General features: G+C 35.7%; 1 protein-coding gene across 5 annotated transcripts in view; it reads left to right on the top strand.

Moving 5' to 3' along the window:
• Positions 1-22,299, top strand: part of CNTN4 (contactin 4) — an 891,804-nt gene that overhangs the window by 222,139 nt on the left and 647,366 nt on the right. For 4 of the 5 annotated variants that reach the window (XM_058563546.1, XM_058563510.1, XM_058563524.1 and 1 more), the window contains exons 1-2: positions 4,359-4,416; positions 18,199-18,249. The gene's annotated coding sequence lies outside the window, so the exon portion shown is untranslated. Of the gene's footprint in view, positions 1-4,358; positions 4,417-18,198; positions 18,250-22,299 lie in introns of those variants that run through there. The other variant, XM_058563517.1, reaches the window with a different exon arrangement.

Raw genomic sequence — 22,299 nt, 5'->3', positions numbered from 1 at the left:
TTCTTAGAACTATACTAATCAGAAAGGTAGCTTATACCAGAAGAGGTTGACCCTGCCTCCATCAGGAATTGTCAGAAAACCCAGGATACAGCAAAGTATCTTTTAACATGTCGGGATTCCTTTCCCTTGAAGAGGATGAGTCTATATTCTTCCCCATTGAATCACTTCTAAGATTAATCCAGATTTTTATATATTCATCTCCCTCTAATGTGTGAGAGCCACAGGTACTCTATTTTAATTGAGAATGCTTAGGGGTGTGTGGTGCCATCTCAATGTGCAGATTTACTTTTTGTTTTGTGTCTTTAAATTGTCTGTTTATGTTATGGAGAGGCTCATTAACTAGTTCTCTATTGTAATAAAATAATTTTGTAAATCCAAATTTGTCTCTGCCTGTTAGTACTATTTAAAATTTTGCAATTTAATTATACCTATTGAAAAGAAAGATTGAAGATTCAAAAGGAAGAGGAAAGAAAATTAATATTCCTCAAATGTATACTAGGCTTCTACATTGTCCCAAGTAGTATTTTTTTAATATATATATAGTTACATATAATTTAATATTCACAAGTGCCATATAAGAGAAATATTACTGTTACGATTTTAGATATCTGGAATATCTAGACATATTCAAGAATGATGGCCAGTAAGTTGGGTGAGCAGGGACTAGAAACCATATTTTTCTGGTCTGAAAACCTATATTCTTTTTGACTTCTTAAGAGGAAAGAGACTTTGCAAAAGAGAATTCTTAAAAGAGATTTTAACTTTTTCAAGCCCTTTATTTATATTAGTAATAAAAAATAATTTTATAAAATTTTACAATTTTCAGGCAATGTCTCAGGAGCATTTTGTTTGTCCATCACAATAAATCCATATATTAGGCATTATTACCTCTATTTTACTTATTTAAGAAGTTAGTCTTCTCCAGTCTGTCAGAATTAGAGAACGAAAGGAGAAGGTGCCTTAGCAAAAAGTAGCTGAAATGAAATTCAAGCAGGTTGTAGTGGATGTAATTCTGGAGTAAGAGTTAGACTGAGGCTCTGTACTCAACCTGTGTTACAGCATCTCTAGATACTTGTTTCCTTATGTAGAGAATGATAAGGTGGAACTTAATCATCTCTTGTGACTTTTCAAACTCTAAAATGTTTTGCTCTCTGACAATGTTCATGGAATGTATTAATGTTGTACGGAGAAAGAAACTTTGGTCGAAGCTACTTGATAAAAACTAATCAACACAAATTATAAGAAATATCATCAGTGACATGGGATAAGGAATCCTGAACTAATATAGCTTATGTGCCTAATATATGGTTTTTAGTTCAACCTGGGTTTTAATATTTGGCCCTATTTACCTTTCCCTTTTAATAGCTACATTTCATGTTAACATAGAGTTAATGTACATTTGCTGTGTATCCCGGGTGGATAACTGTTTTTGTAGTTGACCTTCATAATGTAACTTTATTGGTATAGTTAAGGTTAATGGCACATTAATTTTACACGAGACATCAGTCAGTTTTCTATTTTAATTTACCATGTTAATAATGATTACTGTTTTAAGTTGCTTGTGTCACTTTTGGCTGCCATAAATTATCCTGCAGCAAATATCAGTGTGAACTCAGAACCATGCATACTGCTGACTTCTAAAATTATTAATGCCAGTAGAGAGTAAAAAGAAACACATGAGTCTACATTTGGTTGATAATTTCTTCATAGATTATCATCAGTCTTTTTCTCTAAGCAAATAGCATAAGTTCTCTCTGATTTTACTTGCTCTAAAGGGAACAACAGTTATAATTAAGAATAATTGCAATAGCAATAGTGAAACTCTCTTTAGAACATTCTATATATGCTATCATTCCTAAAATATGTTTATTTTAGTAAAAACAGCCAACATCAGAATCTCAGGGGAGAGCTCTAAAAGAAATGGTAGATGAATCCACGTGGAGTCATGTTGGGTTGCTAAATACTCAGAATGGAGAAATACCAGATAATTTGGCACTGTCAAAAGCAGGCTGAGCAGACTCCGTCTTATAGCTCTGAGGGGACTCATTTTAATTCGTAAGGCACATTAAATCTTATCTCCCTCATAAACATATATCTGTCTGAAGCATTGTCCCAGTTGTGAAACGTGGCTTGGAACAATTCTAGATAGCATAGTCATAAAAAGTTTCAACTCAGGAGTCGCGTGGATATAGGTTCAAAGTTCAGCTCCACCATTTATTAGCCATGTGCTTCCATGACAGTTATTTAAAACTTTTAGTTTCCTTAGTTTTAAATGGAATAATAACAGTTTGTCCCCATAGAACTGCCATAAGAGTTCAGAGTGACCAAGACTTAGTAAACATCTAAAAAAATGTGGAGTTCTGCAATTGTTTGAATAAGTGCTGCTCTATTAAAATGTTTTTTCAAAATTTCATTCTTTTGCATACAATAATTATAATTTTTAATAACCTGTGTTTTCAGTACCATTATTTTGTTATCGTTTATTCATATCAACTTTAAATTTATTCTCTTTTTGTACTTAACCTTGTCACAGCTAGACTGTCTCAAAGTCTTAGTTCTAAACAACCTAATAGCTCAGGTTTCCATTTGTGAATTAATACGTTGACGTGGTTAAGAAGGACATTTGTGATCATGTAAACTTCAGAATCATTTATGTCTAGCTCTGCTCTATCACTTGGCTATTTGTTTTATAAGAGAGAAAAGTGTCTTATGATACATAGCGACATGATTTGACCTTCCTTTTAACTTAACCGAAGACATAGTGAGCTGCTTTGAAATAGAGTAGTGTTTGTTTATTCAAAATCCATGTTCATAGTCTGTAATAGGGACGAGGTGTTTTGGGAGGCCACAGAGAGAGAAGAAAGAATATTAGCAACACCTGTACCTATTTGTTTTGCATGCTTTGGAAAATAAGCTAAATGCCCTAAGTGGCATTGTTTGTATTTGCAAAAATTGTCTCCACCTATGCCACAAGGTCATATAGGATCACATGATAAAATACACATTAGATTATTTTATCTATTTTGTAACACACCTTACAGCTGTCAGACAGTGTTTTTTTGTTTTTTTGTTTTTGTGAGGAGATCAGCCCTGAGCTAACATCCGCCAATCCTCCTCTTTTTTTGCTGAGGAAGACGGCCCTGGGCCAACATCCGTGCCTATCTTCCTCCACTTTATATGGGACGCCGCCACAGCATGGCTTACCAAGCAGTGCGTCGGTGCGCGCCCGGCATCCGAACCAGCGAACCCCGGGCCGCCGCAGCGGAGCGCACGCACTTAACCGCTTGCGCCACCGGGCCGGCCCCAGACAGTGTTTTTAAATAAGCAAATATGAATCAAAATTTAAATGGAAAGCAGGGAGTCAGATACTTATAACCACTTATAGCAACGTTATTCACAATAGCCAAAAGATAGAAGTAACTCAAATGTCCACCAACAGATGAGTGGATAAACAAAATGTAGTGTGTATATATATATATACACACTACATTTTATATATATAAATAACTATATATGTAAATATATATTCTATATGTAATATATATGTAAATAAATAAAATAAAATATTATTAAGCCTTAAAAGGGAGTGTAATTCTGACACATGCTACAGCATGGATGGACCTTGAAAACGTTATGCTAGTGAAATGAGCCAGACACAAAAGGACAAATATTGATATAAAATTCCACTTATATGGGATACATAGAGTAGTCAAATTCATAGCAACAGAAAGTAGAATGGAGGTTACCAGAGTCTAGGGAGTTATTGTTTAATGGATATGGCATTTCTCTTGGGGATGATGAAAAAGTTCTGGAGATGGATGATGGTGATGGTTGCACAACATTCTGAATGTTCTTACTGCCACTGAATTGTATGTTAAAAATAGTTAAAATGGTAAATTTTGCTTTTAATGTTTTTTGCCACAATAAAAAATAGATTAAATTTTTTTAAAAAGGAGCCAAAATTTAAATCCTAAAATACTGAAAATCTAACATTGACATATGTTGCCAGCAATGTCTTTTTCTTTCATTTAGTAACTAGCTGTGTTTATGTAATATTGTAAGTGGATCAGAGCTTTAATATGGAGACAAATTTGAAGTCTCAGATTTGTGGATTTCAGATTAATGGAATACTGCAGGATTACTGAAGTACACTCTCCCAAGCGCCCTAGTTCATCTCTGACTGCTGTCGTTTGGGCCCAAAATTGCCATCTCAGTGGCACAGAGCCTCAGCTTGATAAGCAAAGGTATTTTTCGTGCAAGAGCTGTCTTGCCTCAGAGGGACTGATCTGAAGTGACTGTCAATAACAACAAGCACATACCTGAAGAATCAATCTCTTCCATTTTAATTTCATAGACATGCACCGCTGGAACTATGATGATTACAGGATGAAGTCTCCTATAGGAGTGCTGGCCGAGGTAACAAAATCAAGCCCCATTAGTCTCTCCCTGGAGCACTGACTGTGAATGGCAAAATGAGATAAGTCAGACAGAAGAGGGGAAGTGAATGGAAATTGCAGAATCTGGGGGAACATCTTTGCACGCCATATTCTTGTGGTGATTCATGGAACCCAGTAAACGAAAGCTCAGATCATTCCCTTAAAGTGCCATTCTGCTTCAAGTTCTGTTAATTCTGTGTGTACAGACTTTTAGATGCCCCCTTTTCTTCCATTTCTCAGAGCTCCTGGGTTGAAATGATCACCCATTCTTTTTGCAGTCACCGTATGCCTCAAACCAAATGAACATGTTTTGAAGCTAAACAAATAATTCACGCATTAAGTTTCTTTGATGCTTTCTTTTTGTTTTGTTTTGTTTTCCTGGCACATTGTGGTCAAAGCGACTATGGCATTGCAACTCTGATTGGAATAAGCAAGCACGTGCATGCTCATGTATCTATGTATACTCTCATGTGGGCTACTTTGGTGCATTGATTGGAATTAAATCGCTTTTAAGTATGAACAATACAATATTAATACAAATAGCTTTGGGAAATAGCAAAGGTTAGTATTGGGCTTTATAATATTACTTTGGTGTTTTTGGAAATCTTAAGTAGTGCATTGGTAATCCAGAGAGTGCTAGCCTAGAAAAATGGTTCTCAAACCAAGGTTATTTCCTCAAGACTTGGGCTTCTCAACCTCAGCACTATTGACATTTTGAACTGGTAATTCTTTGTTGTGGGAACCTGTCGTGTTCAATGTAAGATGTTTAGCTGAATCCCTGACCTCTACCCACTAGCTGCCAATAACATTCCCCCCACCCCCAAGTCATGGCAATGAAAAATGTCTCCATTGTCCAGTGCGTCCTCTGGCGGGGGAGGGACAAAATTACCCCCAGCTGAGAAGTACTGTCTAGACTATGGTGTGAAATTCCAAGGCTACGGCATTGGCCTGGCTCAGAAAGCTTAGGTTTTTGGAGTGCAATGTGGAGTGAGAAGACAGGAATAATGGAGAAAATAGACAATGTGTCTGTGGTATTTTTCCGATGGCGTTGCTGCTTTTAAGAGACAGACACACACACACATTTTGTTCTGCACAACCTGCATGTCTTCTGTGTGGCATGAACTATACCATTTTCTTATTATCCAGAAACATAAGAAATTAACTTAAGAAATGGCTTTCTCTATTTATGCCATGAATGTACTTTCTTCCAGGTATTGTCAAGACTCTTTCGGTTTGAGTTTTAATTGTATAATTGACAAATCCAGGGATTCAATTTATGCATAGTTGAGTATACAGGGATTCAGACTACACTCTCATTAGCTGTTTCTCTGTTTCTCATCTCTGCTGGTCTGTTGCCAGAACAGAGATAGGTGGTTCCTGACAACCTTGCACTTACCCCTCAAATTAGAGGGCCCACCTCTTTCCTGAGTCCATATACCACAATCAGGAAAGATGTGTTTGGGTCCACATGCGTCTTATGTGTTCTTCTGATCTGGGCACTTTTCCAGGAGCATGGACTAACCTGGATCACCTAATCCCTGCCCATTCTTCTCTGCCGGTTCCCCAGCCTCAAAAACAGAATCACAAAGAATGGTTCCCTGCAAAGCAGAGATTAATTATTCTTTTGAAGAGAAAATTAAGCTAAATTTCTTTATGAAAATCTCCCCCTCAATTTTGCTCACATATATTTTGAATGAGGTATCTCTTCCCTCTGCTTCCAAGGCATCCTCTTATAGTAATTCTCACAGTCTGATCCAGGGAACCATGGAAGGAGGTAACCAGGATTTTCAGGTGGTTTGTCAGGTCAAAGCTATTTTCATGATAATACTAAGATGGTATTTGCCTTTGTCACTCTCAGGATCTCACAAGTGTACAGTGGAGTTTTCCAGAGGCTGCATGACATGCGATATCACATAAGACTGAATCCCGAGACAAATAGGTGAATCCAATTATTTACTATTGAGTCAGAAGTTAAAATGATTTGGAAAAATGTAAAACATGTTACTCTTTTTTTTGTTTCAGATGATGTAGTTGTTTTTCCATGACATGTTATTTATGTTAATATGTAATGGATTTTTTGTTATTTTTAAATGAGTAAGTATTTTTAGAAGTTATAGTTTTAATTTCTAATATGGGAAATATTGATAGACATAAGCCATATAAATAAAAGCTCTTAGGGGTTCTCAATCATTTTAAGAATGTACCTTTTTATGGTCTCAATCGAATACCTGGAGTGTTCATCAAGTTCTTTCTACTCTGGCTTTTGGAACTCCAACATCTCTAGCCCTGGGAAAACTGAAATCTGTTCCTATCAAGCCCCCAATAGCTGTTCTCTGCCAGGTGTTGTGGAATCTTGCCCTTGGCATGTGCATTTTAGTGTTCAGCCTAAGACTCAGTGGACTCCTATATAGATGTCTACGGATCCTTCTCTGTGCAGCTCCCTCCTTTTCATTACCTAACCCTTTAAATTCCAAACTCCAAATAGCTCCAAACTCCAGTCTCTGCTTTACTTTAGCGAGACCACTGCTTTCAGTTTGGACTTTACTTCCGTTTGCTGTGTTTGGAAACTGCCCACAGAAAGAAAGTCGGAATGAATGAGGAGCTCACCTCATGTGTTTCCTTTCTCTCAAGGATCACAGCCTTCTGTTTTCTGTTGTCCAGTGCCTGCAATGAGTTTCCTCATATATTTTGTTCAATTTTATAATAGTTTACAGGACTAAAATAAGTGTGATATCCATTACTCTAAAATGGCCAAAATTGAAAGTCTTCAATTTTTCCTATATTTAGGTGTTTCTTTACCCTACAACAAAGGACTTGCCAGTGATTAGAATGCATGCTGAATGATGGGCAAGGATATCCATTTAAGGGTGGGGAAAATATGAGAATTTCTATTTATATGTTTTACATCATTTTTAATAATCTGTTTATATTTTATTATGTATATAATTTAATGACATAATAGTACATGTATATACTTTAGAAATAAAAATGCATAATTAGAAGTGTTTTTTGTATGTGTGTTTTCTTCCTAATAGAAGTGTTCTATCGAAAAATGTGAAACTCTTGTTGACAGTGTTTGAGCTAATATTTTGGAAAATAATAACTTCATACAGAGTTAAAAATATTTGTTCCTAAAGAACAGATATTTATTTTAGGAGGGTAATTAAACCATTGAGGAAATATCTTTTACCTGTACCAACTATGAGGAGAAATTGAGTATGATTTCCATAACCTCTTCAGTCTAAGAACTCATTCAGCCATGTGACTTGTCCCTTATAAGGATAGAATGAGGGAATGGGGTTTCACTTGAAGCAAGAATAGGAGTGGCTGCCACTATTTTTGAATTAGTACTATGTGCTGGGCCCTGGGCAATAAAGGTGTTATGGTCTCCATTTTACAAGTGCAGAAATCGATGCTGAGAGAGAATACTTTGCCTCTGGTCATACAGGAGTAAATGAGGTAGCTATGTTTGAACCAGCATTTCTCTAACTCTATAGCCTATTCTCCTACCAGATCACCAAGCTTTCTTGGACCTGGACTATACGTAAAACAATTTCCTACCTACAGAGATATAGGAGACCTAGATAATTTTTCAGGATGTTTCAAATGTAGCATTGCCTAGCCTGGAGTTCAGTTAAACCACAACTGATTTATAGTGAACTAGGGAAATTTCAAGTTGGTATGAATTATACAATCCTGGGAGTAAATGTGTGTCTGTGTATGTGTGCGTAAAGTGCTAAGTTTCTTTTCAAGAAGGCTAAAGAAATTTCCCACTGAGTAGGAAATGTTTGCCTTCTTCACATGCTTGTGCATGGATTTCCAAATTGATGGCTATTTGCTTCATAAGTAGACAGGAAATCAATCCTGGAAATTATTGTGTGTGTAGCTCAATTCAGTAAGTTGTAAAATATTATTTCTTTCATCCTCTTTAAGTTGTTTCGTTGCTATTTCATTCCTGATGGAAATAGCAAAATATTGGATGATATTGTAAACACATACGGATTTTTAAGATTCGTTTTAGCGTTTAGCAGCCATTTGTTCAGATGGCACTTGGTTATTGCATCAACCAGTCTTCCCTTCTTCAGAGAAGAAAACTAAGTCATGCTTTGTATTTTACATTTTGTTTTGGATGTGTTTTCCTTCAGCAGTATGTCATTGTATAATTGGCACTTCTGTCTTTAAAGAAAACCAAAATGTAGATTTTTTTATGGACCATGAGTAGCAGTGGACATGGAAAAGAATGCACATTCTCAAGTGTAGTGTTGGGAACTAGAAATCTTCCTCCAGGGAGCCAGAATAAAGGGATGTTCTTGGTGAAAAGCAGGGACCGTGTTTGGAAATCCTCCTTTTCTCGGTCTTAGATCTGATTACTTACGTAGCATTTCTCTTTTCATATATGGGTATTCCCCAAATTCTGGACATTTGCATACCGCAGTCATATTTCTTAACATAGCTGCATACCATCTCTACTATTGTCTATTTAACATTTTTTATAAAGCTAATGGATTTTTTAACTAATTGTGGGTAAGAAGAATGTTTATATCAATAATATAAATAGAATAAAATTTGCCATAAATGGAAATAAACATAAAAATGAAAATATAAATATTTACAGAAGCATAAAATAAATACACATAGATTTAAATTAAAATGTTCAGAAAAGAAAAATAGTAGTGTATACCTCCAGAGGTCCCATGACCACATTTTCAAAAGCTGTGACTCCCATAACACCTATTTTTCAGGATTGAAATTTCAATGCAGAGTCCTTGCAATGGTTTTCATGATATACAAGTCATTTATGGCATGAACACATTTTCTGCCTTGAAGGACCAAATTCTGAGCCCTTCAGCTCTTATCCCCCCACCATACATGCTCCATTATGTCTCTCACTGGATAGAGTTATGCACTGTGTATTTGATAAGCACTCAATGAGTTGAGCACTCACACAGCAATCACCAGGAATGAAGTTTAGTGCAGCTTATGAGAACCAGGGCAATGCCAAACAAAAAGCTCAAAGAAAGGAACCAGTAATATCTGGAGAAAGTCTCTTAAAGTCACAGAACTTAGGTTCCCTCTTCTGTAAAATGGGATAATATGCTCTGCTTTTCTAAAGATTAATTTATGTGATCCTCATAACAACCTTATGAGGCAAATAGGATTAATACCTTCATTTAATAAGTGAGGAAAGTAAAGCACCAAGAGATTAAGTTATTTATTGAAGGGCACTCAGCTAGAAAGTGTAGATCTGAGTTTTGAAACCTATATTCTGTACTCTGAACTGCTGTATTTCTTCTCAGAGTTATATGAAATTACGCATGTGAAAATATTTGGACTCCATCATTCTGTAGTTACTTTTTGTGATTTATGTTCCATTTCATTTGTCTTCCATTTGCTGTGCATAAAGGTAGGTATTTTCTTCCCCATACATTGGTAAAACTCAGATAAGGAGCATGCACCTATAGGAAATATCAAATTCTAAGTGTCCAATATATTTTTATATCATGTCACATAATGTGACACATTAGGCTGTTGTGGAATGTCAAGCATTGGCATAATACATGACTTGGCACTGTAAAGTGACAGGTTGTCATTACAACTGTGCCAATTTTTTGTGATAATGATGAACCCTTGAAAGTTTCGTTCTCTGGTTTTGCAAATTGCCAACACTTGATATGTCCCCTATAGTTTCCCAGTGGGAAAGACAGAATTGAATTTAGCCAAACCTGATAATTTTCCTTAATGGAAATTTAAGGGGCTAAAAAGCCCACATTTGGATATGAGCTTCAGTATTTTGAAGAGAATTATTTTCCATCTCTATTTCTAGGATGTAGAGGCAGATGGGGTAGTTTTTCACGGTACTGAATTGTAGATGTGGACACCTAGTGATGCAAGTCATTCAAATTATGAGTTAAGTGCTAACAGTAAGTGCTTATATTTAGAACAGGGTCTAGTGCATTGTGGGAGGTTTAGCAGCATCTCTGTCATCTACCCACTAGATGCCACCTCTCTTCCCCAATTATGGTGACCAAAAATGTCTCCAGACTTTGTTAGAAAGTTGCCTCTGGTTGATAATCACTGATTTAGAGCCGTAGAATTTTTGGCTCTTTGTTGTTGTAAGCTCCTAAAATTGATACCTTTGTACACATTTTAAGACTAGATTCTTTAAGAATATTATCTTATGGGCCACAGTGCCAAGTACAGTTCCAGGCATATTACAGTAAAGTAGTTATTATTTATTCTGACAGATATAGAGTTTTATAATTACAGGGTGCTTTCAAACTCAACATTTTAATTTTCCCAGTAACTCTGAGGAGGATTTTTATTTACCCATTTTTTTAATTAAAAAATGAGTCAAGAAGAGTAACTTTTGTCTATTTTTTTGTGAGTTAGAGAGATCAGAAAATACCACTGTTCAGAGTAATTTTAGGTGAGTAGAGTTTTCTTGCTGATTAAGACCCTCAAGTAAAGCTCAAGTCTTGTGTATTTTTCCAGTCCTGAGAGCAGTACCAAACACTCTTGCCTGTTTCTTTCTCCTGCTCTCCTAATTCTAAATTCACAAACTGCCATTCCCTATTTTCATGTCACTGGTTGTTTGTCCTGCAACCTCATGTAGACTGGAGCATCTGCCTCTAGCCCCTCAAGTGAGCAGCCCTAATTATGTTACATCAGGACTACTTGTGAAGCTCGGAATCTCAAGTTTCTATCCTTACAACTGATAAGCTACATAAGCCATTCCCATTGCTGTTCTCAGTCCTGTCTCTGTATTAAATAGATTCATACATCTCTAGGCTCTTAAGCATCTTCTAGTCCTGTTTATCTTGTAGTCAAGACCCCAGAAATTAGTCTTCCAGAAAATGGCTTTTCAAGCCAGAGTCTTCAAGGTGATGGTGCCTGTGTAACCTTGATATGAAACCTCCTACACTGTGTGATACTGTCATCTCAGGCAGAGCCACTATTCATTAGCTTAAGTTGTCAGCTTTATGTTTCAGTAAAATAAATACACATTTTCCCTACGGTAATGACTTTTTTCCTCACTATGTGAAAACTGCAGGAACCCTTGTTATCGAGAGATAATCATATTCTAGCAGTGCCACTTATTGTGCCCAGTGAATGTCCCAAGGATGTGATTATCTTTTAACAACTCTAAAGCCTGTTATATATCATGTTGTATTGTTACTTACGTTGAATGTGTGTGTGGGGGAACCCATTAGTGATTTTTGTGGTTGATATTATTTGTTTTGATAATGATAAAAGAATCAAATGATCATTTGTTTTCTTGTAACTAGACAACACAATTAGAAATGCATCCCACTTCCCATTGAAAAATGCATTTAAATGTAATCTCTTGCTTAGTATTAGTGTAATAACCTGGATGTTAATACTAAATTATGTCAAGCAAAGCTAATGGAATTTCTAGAAATAAACATGGATAATTTAATGTCTATGTGACCTTTACCTCCCACAGAAAATTCAGGTTTGGGTTTTAACTACCTATGAAGAAAGTAAACACCCATGAGAAATACCTGCTGGTTCAGTGATAGAAAATGCCATCAATAACCTAATTAAAATAGGATACATGTAAGGAAAAGCCCCTTAAATCTAATGGCCTTTCATAATATGGACAGTTATTGAATGGCATCTCTTTCCTCTCACCTTGTGCTATGCTTTCATGTTCAAATAATATGATAGTAATAGGTCTCATTTATTAAATACCTGCTATAGACCATATGTTTTGATACATTCTCTCATTTTATCTTTACAAGAACCTTGCAAGGTAGTTAATATTGTTCCTGTTTTACAACTGAGGAAAACTGAAACTGTGAAAGATTAAATAACTTGCTTGAGTTCATGTAACAGGTAAGTGGTAAAGCTTAGATTCATATCTGACTTCAAAGTCCCTGTGTTATCCACTGGATTGTTTAGAGGCATAATGCACAAGAGGATTCAGGACAATTATAGGAGACTTGTAACTAACGGTGATCATATATATGTTTATTATTAGGTAGCTATATTCTGACCCCAGTAGAAGTAAAAGAGACCACTAAGTGAAGAGAAACTATTTTCTTCCTTCTAATCTTGCATCCTATGTCTGTGAGAAGAAAGAATTAGAGATGGTTCATCTTGTTTTTTGAACATTTTCATTAGAGTTATTTTCGTGCTTTTCCCTGTCACTTGGGAAGGATTGTTTTGTCCTGAATAAATAAGCAACACCCTTTTTAGTTCTGAGGTATTGGGGAAGGATCTGGATTAGGACTTTTTGTTCTGTAGAGTGAAATCATCCTTTTTGACCTTCGCCTAGGCTGCTGCCTCTTCCTAGTTGCTTTTAGCCAAGAAGCTATGAGTCATTCATGGATTTCTGGTTCTTTTGTATTGTAAGATAGCCAGTGCATTTATGTTGACACCAGCTGATTTGTTCAAAACTCTGAGACCCAATCTTCCTGAGCAGAGGGAGATTCATCCATTTATTCATTTGTTCATGTATTAATTTCCTGTCTATTCTTACATGTGATTTTTTGGAGTTTATAATAAAAGCCATAACCAAAATTTAACCATAACTTAAAACTATTACAGTAGGATGTAAATGATATGGATGTAACACTGGAAAATTTAATAAATTTTTAATGATTTTTAAAATAATTCTTTTGTGCATATTATGAGCTGCGCACTGTTCTTTACGTGGATTGTCTCATTCTGTCCTCACAAAAACAGCATAAGGTAAAAACACAATTATTATGTTCATTTTATGCATAAGGAAGCTGAACTTAAAGAAGATGAGTGAAATGAAAGCCTTTCCTTGTCTTCTTGTCCAGGGAGAGGCTATTATATAATTGACTATAATAGATGCATAGTTTCTTTCCCTGCATAAAGCAGCAGAAAAGTGACCAAGAATAATTCTTGTGTTTTTACCCTCTTTCAGGGAATGGAATTGGGTGTTTATCTACCTGGTTTATCTCTGCATGTGCTGGCACATCTGAGATGGGAAGTTTTTGTTTCTTTATTTTTCTCAGTTTTATTGAGGTATCACTGACATACAGCACTGTGTAATATAAGACTTACATATATTTTGAAATGATTACCACAATAAGTTTAGTTAACATCTATCATCTCCTATAGATAGAAAAAAAAGAAAAAAAAACGTTTTTCCCATGTGATGAGAACTTTTAGGATTTACTCTCTTAGCTAGTTTCAAATGTAACATATAGCAATGTTAACTATAGTCATCATGTTGTACATTATATCCCCAGTACTTATCTTATAATTGGAAGTTTGTATCTTTTGACCAATTTCATCCAATTCCCCCCACCCCCCTCCCCTGCCCCTGGTAACCGCAAATATGATCTCTTTTTCTATGAGTTTGGGGTTTTTTTTCTTTTTAGATTCTACATATAAGTGAAATGATATAGTATTTGTCTTTCTCTGTCTGACTTATTTCACTTAGCATAATGCTCTCAAGGTCCATCCATGTTGTTCCAAATGGCAGGACTTCTTTCTTTCTTTTTTTTCTAGCTTTATTGAGATATAATTGACAGGACTTCCTTCTTTTTATGGCTGAATAATATTCCATTATATACATATATATACACTACATATATATATATATATACTACATATATATATATTATAATATATACCACAACTTCTTTATCCATTCATCTCTTGATGCACACTTAGGTTGTATCCATGTCTTGGCTATTATAAATAATGCTTCAATGAACATGGGGGTGCAGATATCTCTTCAACATAGTGTTTTCATTTTCTTTGGATATATTCCTAGAAGTAGAATTGCTGGATCATATGGTAGTTCTATTTTTAATTTTTTGAGGATCTTCATACTGTTTTCCATAGTGGCTGTACCAATTTACAGTCCTATCAGCAGGGCACAAGGGTTCCCTTTTCTCCACATCCTCATCAGCATTTGTTATCTCTTGTCTTTTTGATGATAGCCATTCTTACAGGCATAGGGTGATATCTCATTGTGGTTTTGATTTACATTTCCCTAATAATTAGTGATATTGAGCACCTTTTCGTGTACGTGTTGGCCATTTGTATATTTTCTATGGAAAAATGTCTAATCAAGTCGTTTGCCCTTTTTAAATTGGATTATTTGGTTTTTTGCTATTGAGTTGTATGAGTTCTTTATAAATTTTAGATATTAACTCCTTATCAGATATGTGATTTTCAGATATTTTTTTCCCATTCCATAGGTTGTCTTTTCATTTTGTTGATAGGAAAGTTTTAACTAAATCAATTTTTCCTGTGATAAGAATATGGCTATTTAACTTTTTTTCCGATGAGAAATGAATAAACAATTGCTGATTGTAAAATAAAGAACTTCTCAATATCAACCTAGGTATCATGAGAAATTTCCTTTTAAGAGTAGTCATGAAAATACACTGTCGAAATGGAACTTATTTTTAACGCATATCCCTTTCTTTAACTTAGATTGTAAATTGGAGCTATTCATTCAGTCAGCACACATTTAAGGGGCACCTGTTTTAGACCAGGTTGTACTAGGCACTGCAGCTTCAAACTGAAGAATAAGACAAGATAAGATAGATGTGTATTTTCCCACAATAAAAGACTTTTATTTGTATATGTGGGGGGGTGTACACATATTGCGATTAGTGTCATCTGAGAAACATATGCTGAATGTAACAGGAGCACAAGATCCATTATGATCCTCAAATGCTATGGTTTTGTTAAAAGGATTATTTCAAAAATAGTAGTCTATTACTCTTTTACATTTATTTTGATGATTTTTGTTTGTTTGGGGAACAGTGGCAGAGTAGAGTAGTAGTTTTATTTTGACAGCAAACCCCATGAAGTTAGGGGCTTTGTTCTGTTTTTTTTTTTCCAGTAAATATTTTTTGCAAAAATGAATAAATTCAAATATAAAAACCATTGGTCTATAATAGTAAAGGAACAGCTGACTATGATTCATATTCAGGAGCCAGGAAAATTTGTATGTGGAGAGATTTTCTCTCCATATAGGGAGTATGGTGAGGTGATTTTTTTTTTTTGTTTCTGTTTATTATTCACCCAGATGTCTCCCTCAGTTTCTATAGGCACATAGCTGTGATTCACATTACCCACAGAAAGCTTGCCTTCAGTGCGCTCATTTCTTAACCAGCAACCATTTAGTTGCAAGGTACAGAAACCCACACTAGCTCACATAAAAGGAAGGGCTATTGAAATTGTATGCAAGGCAAAATGATAGCCATCTAAGAACAAAAAGTAGGTAAAACTTCACCTCATGGGAACTTAATTTGAAAAGTCAGGAGATGTGGCTTCTTCTCACCCTCTTTATCTTATTTTCCGTCCCTCATTTCTCATGGGAATCAGGAGTAAGGGTGTATGTTATCTCAGTTCTGGTTTTCTCAGAATCTCTGTTTCATTCGCTGATTCTCTCAACAGACTGACTTCTTTGACAATAATTCCACCTTTATATGCCTGGAACTTTCAGTGTGGTAATTCTACATTTCTAAGAGAGAGAATATTATTGGCCAAATGTGGGTCAAGTGTTCATCAGTGGTTCAATAGCTGTAGCCAATTCGGTTAAATCACGTAGTAGTACATAGGCTTTCCTTTTCAGGAACTATGGGTAGGGCAAGTTCTTTAAGAAGCAGATGTTGATTCGGAGGCCTTCTCAGGATCAGTCCCAGATATTCCTCCTTACTTTTCCAGCCCTTCTATCCTGCTTTCCATTCTCTTTGGCATTGTTGTTTGCTCCATGGCAGCTGACTAATCTGATAAATGCATTCATGATGTCAGCCCATCCAACAGTTAAGTTCTTTTGGCCAGAGTTGCCTCTGGAAGCAATTCCAAAAATCAAATGGGTGAATCTTGTACTAAATGTTTTAGACAATTGGCAAATATTTGGGAGTATGCGTTATCTGGGTGCTGACTTTGCTTTTTGTGTGTACAGTCATCCTTCATGAGACTATGCATAATGTATAAGAATCTCTTCCCAATGTTACTATAATGTTACTAGTTTCATACCATATGCCAAGTAGTATACAAATACCTAAATTACATTATGTTATTTAATTTTCAGTTCTTCGTTGAGGCTGAATGTTACTGTCCTCACATTATAGGTGAAATTGAGGCTTATATCAGTTAATGAATTGCTCAAGATCACAAAGCTAGTCAATAATTGAATATCCCATCCTAGGCAGTTGTCCCAAAGCCTGTGTTTTTAAACAAGAGGAACATTATTATTTAATGAATAAAGTTAGAGCCTAAGATTTCATTTCAAGTCTCTATCATTTCATTGGATAAATATAATCTTCACTTTCATTCTGTGAAGAAGAAAAAAAGATACATACCAAGTTCTGAGTTTCTAGTAATACTTGAAAAGGAAGAATGAAAAGTTGACCTTTTTTTTTTAGGATTATTATCATTTTAACTGTTGTTATTGATATGTAAGCTGGGGTTGCAAATGGTACCAATAGCTGTAAATAGAACTTTAGTTTCTTATCAGTGGGTATCCTTAGTGTGAGAAAAATAAAGTCAGGCTTTGAGGTACATGCTGAACTCTTGTAGCTAACTCGTGTACATACAGCTGGTAACCAACCATATTAAAATACAACAAATGGTGATATATTTATGATTCATTGTTAACTTGAGTATAGGATTTTTTTCTGTTTTATAGGAAACCCTAACATGTGTCATAATAAAAACTTTGTTTTAGGGGAATACGTAAGAAAAGACAGAGAAAAAAGATAAATTACATTTCTGAATATATTAACAATATAAAGAAACACATGCTCGGTCCTTACTTTCTGGACGTTATTGATACTAACCTAAAAGTAAAGGTGGTTGGGTACTTAATATAGTGATGAATTATTATGCTACCCAGCATAGGATAGCATAAATTTAAGAAGTGATAATGCATTTATGGTTAATCAAGAAAATATAATATTTCTGTCCCAATTAATTATGCTATATTTAAATATAAATTAGACTAGACATGTATAATCGAAGATATTTCTGAATGATCAATCATATATATCTATGTAAAATGATATTTTTAATTATAAAAAAATTACAAGACAGTTATTTTACTCAGAAGTAATGTTATCTACAGTAGAAACTTAGAGGATATACACATATACAGAAACATGAAGGTATGAATATATACATTTATTCTTAGTAATATCGTGTATATATTTTCCTTAGAGGAAAAACTATTGTTTCAGGGAAAAATACTCTCAGGTACAAAATTATTTTGCAATTAAAGTTTAACTTGGTAGCTTTAAGAAAAGATATAATACCATATTTATGGAAGAGTTTTTTGTTTTGTTTTTGTTATTGTTACCCTCATTTTTCGTAGTCATATATCTAGCAAAATCCACAGATGTCTCCTAATTCATTGCTCACCTTTTTATTATTTTAAAACCCTGTGTAATATACTTTCTTAGGAAATTGTCTCTTTCACTGAATCTGAATACCACAAAATGTCACAGGCTCCTAGAGCCATTATACTAACAAGGAAAGGATAGAGTGGTGAGTTGATTTGTCAGCAGTCACACAGCTAGTGAGAAGCAAAGCAGAGAAAGGAACCTAGCATCCTGGCTCTTAGTCTAGGTAATTCTGTCAAGCTGGAAATCCATACCAACTGTACTTAATTTTCATTTCCTTCTAATTTAAGTTTACGATGGGAACAGTTAAGCATCAGCTACATGTAAGCCTATTTATACTTGAAAAATGTATTTATACTTGAAAAATGTATTTATTTTCATATTTTTGTTTTTTATTCTAGGAATCATTGACATATAGTGACAGTATGTGGCCCCAAGAACTGCCCTAAAAGGTAAGCTTCCCAGAAGGGAAGAATTTCCTTACACGTACTTTACCTTTGATTAACGTCCTTAATTTCTGTGGAAACATTGAGAACCTTTCCTTACAGAGTGATACCATGAGATTATTTTTGATATTTTTCTGAAGGTTGAATTTAACGAAGATAGTGAAGTCATATAAATTAAGACTTGAAAATAGGAAATTGAGACCTTTCCCAATTTTCTCTGGAGAAGATACTTGAGGTAGATTTTCTGTGGTTCATGTTAATTTGGTAATTCAAAAACTTCAGAATTTGGCATAATGGAAAGAGAATTGGGCATAAAGTGAAGGTTGTTGCACTTTCGCCAAATGGTTTTATGGGAGAGGATGTTTTATCAGTCAAAGCTACAGAAGTGTTAAGTTAACTAGATCCTACAAATATTCAGATCTTAAAGTTGAAGGCTTTTAAGGATATAACATGAGCAATGTAACTTACTGTCTACAATGCATGCAAATTTGTTCCTTAAAAAAAGATACAGATCTAAAAAATAAAAAAGTAAAATTGGTATCTGTTTTAGTTTCCTAAGGCTGCTGAAACAAAGTACCATGAACTGGGTGGCTTAAAACAACAGAAATTTATTCTCTCACAGTTCTGTAGGTTAGAAGTCTTAAATCAGTGTAGGCAGGACTGCTTTCTCTGAAGGCTGTAGGGGAGGAATCCTTCTTTGCTTCTTCTAACTTTTGGTAGATGCCAACAATTGTTGGTGTTCCTTGGCTTGTAGTTGCATCGCTCAAATCTCTCTCTGTCTTCACATGACCTTCTCCTCTGTGTATCTGTGACCAGATTTCCCTCCTGTAAGGACTCTAGTCATTGGATTAGGGCCCTATTGGATTAAGGTAGGCCCTAATCCAATAAAATGTCATTTTAACTTGATTACAGCTGCAAAGACCCTTTTTCCAAATAAGGTCACATTCACGGGTTCTGGGGATTAGCACTTTTTGGGACTTTTTGAGGGACATAACAGTAGCTATCCCTTTAAAAGGGATATGAGTGATGTTAAAGTTAACTACAGTTAACTAGGCATTCATGGGGAAAAATACTAACATGGAGGAAGGGCTCATTCCACTGGTACACACAAAATAAAATGCTGAGTGATTTTAAGAGATGCAATAATTATCTCTTGATGGCCAATTTATCTCCCAAGCAACATAAAATTAAATATTTAGTTATTCAGTACACAGATTGGTGACACTGTATCAATATAAGTGTGTGATTTTGAATCTCAGGGAAGATCATTTTTAACATACTTAATTAAAAAAATATTTAGGAAAAATTTTATTTCACTTGATTTCTTAGATGTTTTTTATAATCCAAGATTGAGTAAGGTATTTTTTACCGATTAAGTAACTCTGTAGCAAAGCACTCTGAAATTCAGGGGCTAAATACAATAACCATTTATTATTTCTCATGAGTTTGTTGGGTCAGCTGCTTGGGTCTCCTGGTGTGGAACAGACACCCCCAGTCTTGACTGGGTGTGTTCATGTGTCTGGAGTCAGCTTGTAGGTTAGTTAGGGGGAGCCTCTGCTGCATGCGGTCTCTAACCCTCCAGCAGGAACCAGGCTTCTTCTCATGGTGGTAGCATTATTCCAAGATATTCTGAGTGTTCTCAAACTTGCTATTAACTTCTTTTCTTTCTTTACCTCCTCAGACTTGTCTACCTAAAGTCCATCCCACACAAGGCAGTAGGAGTGATCTTCCTAAATCACCTCCTAAATCTAAGCAGATTACCACAACCACCTATAGATCTTTCATTGTTCTCTATTTTCCTTTGATCAATTCCAGCTATTTGACATGGCTTTAGAAAGTTCTACATTATTTTGGCCCTTGCTTACCTCTCTGTCTTCATTTCTTTCCTCTGTCCCTCACCTTCCAAAATAGGTTCTACCAGCCTGAATTTTTTTTTTTTTCGTGAGGAAAATCAGCCCTGAGCTAACATCCGTGCCATCCTCCTCTTTTTGCTGAGGAAGACCAGCCCTGAGCTAACATCCATGCCCATCTTCCTCCACTTTATGTGGGACGCTGCCACAGCATGGCCTGACAAGCAGTGTGTCAGTGCGCACCCGGGATCTGAACCCGGGCTGCTAGCAGTGAAGCACGCGCACCTGACCGCCACACCACGGGGCCGGCCCCCAGCCTGAATTTTTTAAAATTGTTTAGATATGCCATATTTTCTTTTGCTTTTGCTCATCTCTTCCTCTCTCCATGAACGTTCTGTTCTCCTTCCGCTGCCCGCTTCTCCCATCTTTATTTAATCAACTCATTTCATCACTAAATGAAAACTCACTTCCTGTAGGAAGTCTTCTCTGGTTTCTCTTGTCCGGGTTAGGCTTCCCTCTGGTGCCAACATCAATGTAAAGAACATGACAATCACATGGTAGTGTAATTGCTTGCTTGATTATCTTCCTCTCCCATTGTGGACTCTATGAAGCCAGTGATTGCACCTTCTTCTGCATCATGGTCTTTCTAGAACCTAGCAGGATATGCACAAAGGATGTCCTCAGTAAGTATCCATGGAAAGAATGAAGGATTTAATGACATCTTTCCTGTTCCAATACCTCTGTCTTTAAAAGTTTAAATTGTTGGACGTTTTCAGAATTAAGACTGAAAGGCAGGAGGTCAAGTTCCCTTAAATTTTCATCATCCTCCTTTGGCCCTACCTAAGGAGTGCCCTCAGGTGCCCTGACCTTTTGTCTTCCAGCACAGCTTCTAAAAATGGTAGCCTCTGGATCAGAACAGCCCAAAACAAGAGTTATTTTGGTTCACACATTTGTTCTTTTTTTTCCTTTTAATTTCAAAAAGATAATTTTTTTGCCAACACTTAAAAATTCAATTTCACATACAATGGTGATTTCTAGATTCTCTTAGAAGAAATCAAAATATCTTTCTACCTCGAACTTGCATTCCTAGATGACAAGAGGGCTTACGTGAGCAGCAGCTGCCTTCCTCTACCTTCTCCAGTTCATCATGCTGCATCATTTGCTACCTAGAGGGCCCCGACAGGCCTTTGAGTTCAATATCCTCAGCTGCACAAAGACATCTGAACTGATGGAATGTGGAAGCTTAGCTCGGCTTTTAAGAGTCTGTCTCTGGTGAACCAGAGATCATAGGTTCAGTGGCTGAATGGGCCATTTAGCTGTTCCTGTCATATATCCATCAACCAAGTGAAAATAGTTTTGGCTTTGTATTCAGAGCCCTTTGCTTAAATATCTGCTCTAATGTTTGAACAAATAAACTAAGCTCTCTGAGCCTCTTTTTTCCCATCTGTAAAATGGAGAATGTGATATTATTCATGGGCTTGCATCATATAAAGTTGCTTTGTTAATATCATAAAATTTAGTCTCACCTACACACATAGAGAAAATGGAATAAGATAGTTACATTCTTTTTCTCTGGATTGGCACAAATAATTTTCATTTTTGTTAGGTGATATTAATCAATTGAAATAGATTAGGAAAATTAAGTACTGATACATGCTACAACATGGATGCACCTTGAAAATATGATAAGTAAAAGAAGCCAGATGCAAAAGGCCATATATTGTGTAATTCCATTTATATGAACATTCAGAATAACTAAAACTATAGACACAAAGTATATTAGTGGTTTGTAGGAACTAAGGGGAGAGGAGAATGTTGAATGACTGCTAATGGGCACAGATTTTTTTAGGGGGGAATGTGATAACTATATTTCTGAAATTAGTTACTGGTGATAGTTGTGCAACCTTGTGTATATACTAAAAATGGTTGAATTGTACAGTGAATAGTGAATTTTATGATATGTGAATTATATCTCAATAAAGTAATAGATTAGGGAATGCTTGCTTTAGGAAGACAAAATTTCTCCTTCAGATATGGTGACCGGGAAGGTAACAAAGCAAGCATACTTCTTGGGCTGTCATTCAATACACACTGTCTTCCTAAAAGTCCTGACGTGTCCTTTAAGGCCAAAGGCCAAGTAAGATTTCTAATCATAAGGATTCATGGTTCAATACAAAGACTGTAAGTGATGGGGTCAGACAAAAAT

This window comes from Diceros bicornis, chromosome 2 (genome assembly GCF_020826845.1).
Source record: "Diceros bicornis minor isolate mBicDic1 chromosome 2, mDicBic1.mat.cur, whole genome shotgun sequence".
Taxonomy (NCBI): Eukaryota; Metazoa; Chordata; class Mammalia; order Perissodactyla; family Rhinocerotidae; genus Diceros; species Diceros bicornis.
Note: the sequence above shows the minus strand (reverse complement) of the source record. Positions and strands in the feature narration are given on the sequence as shown.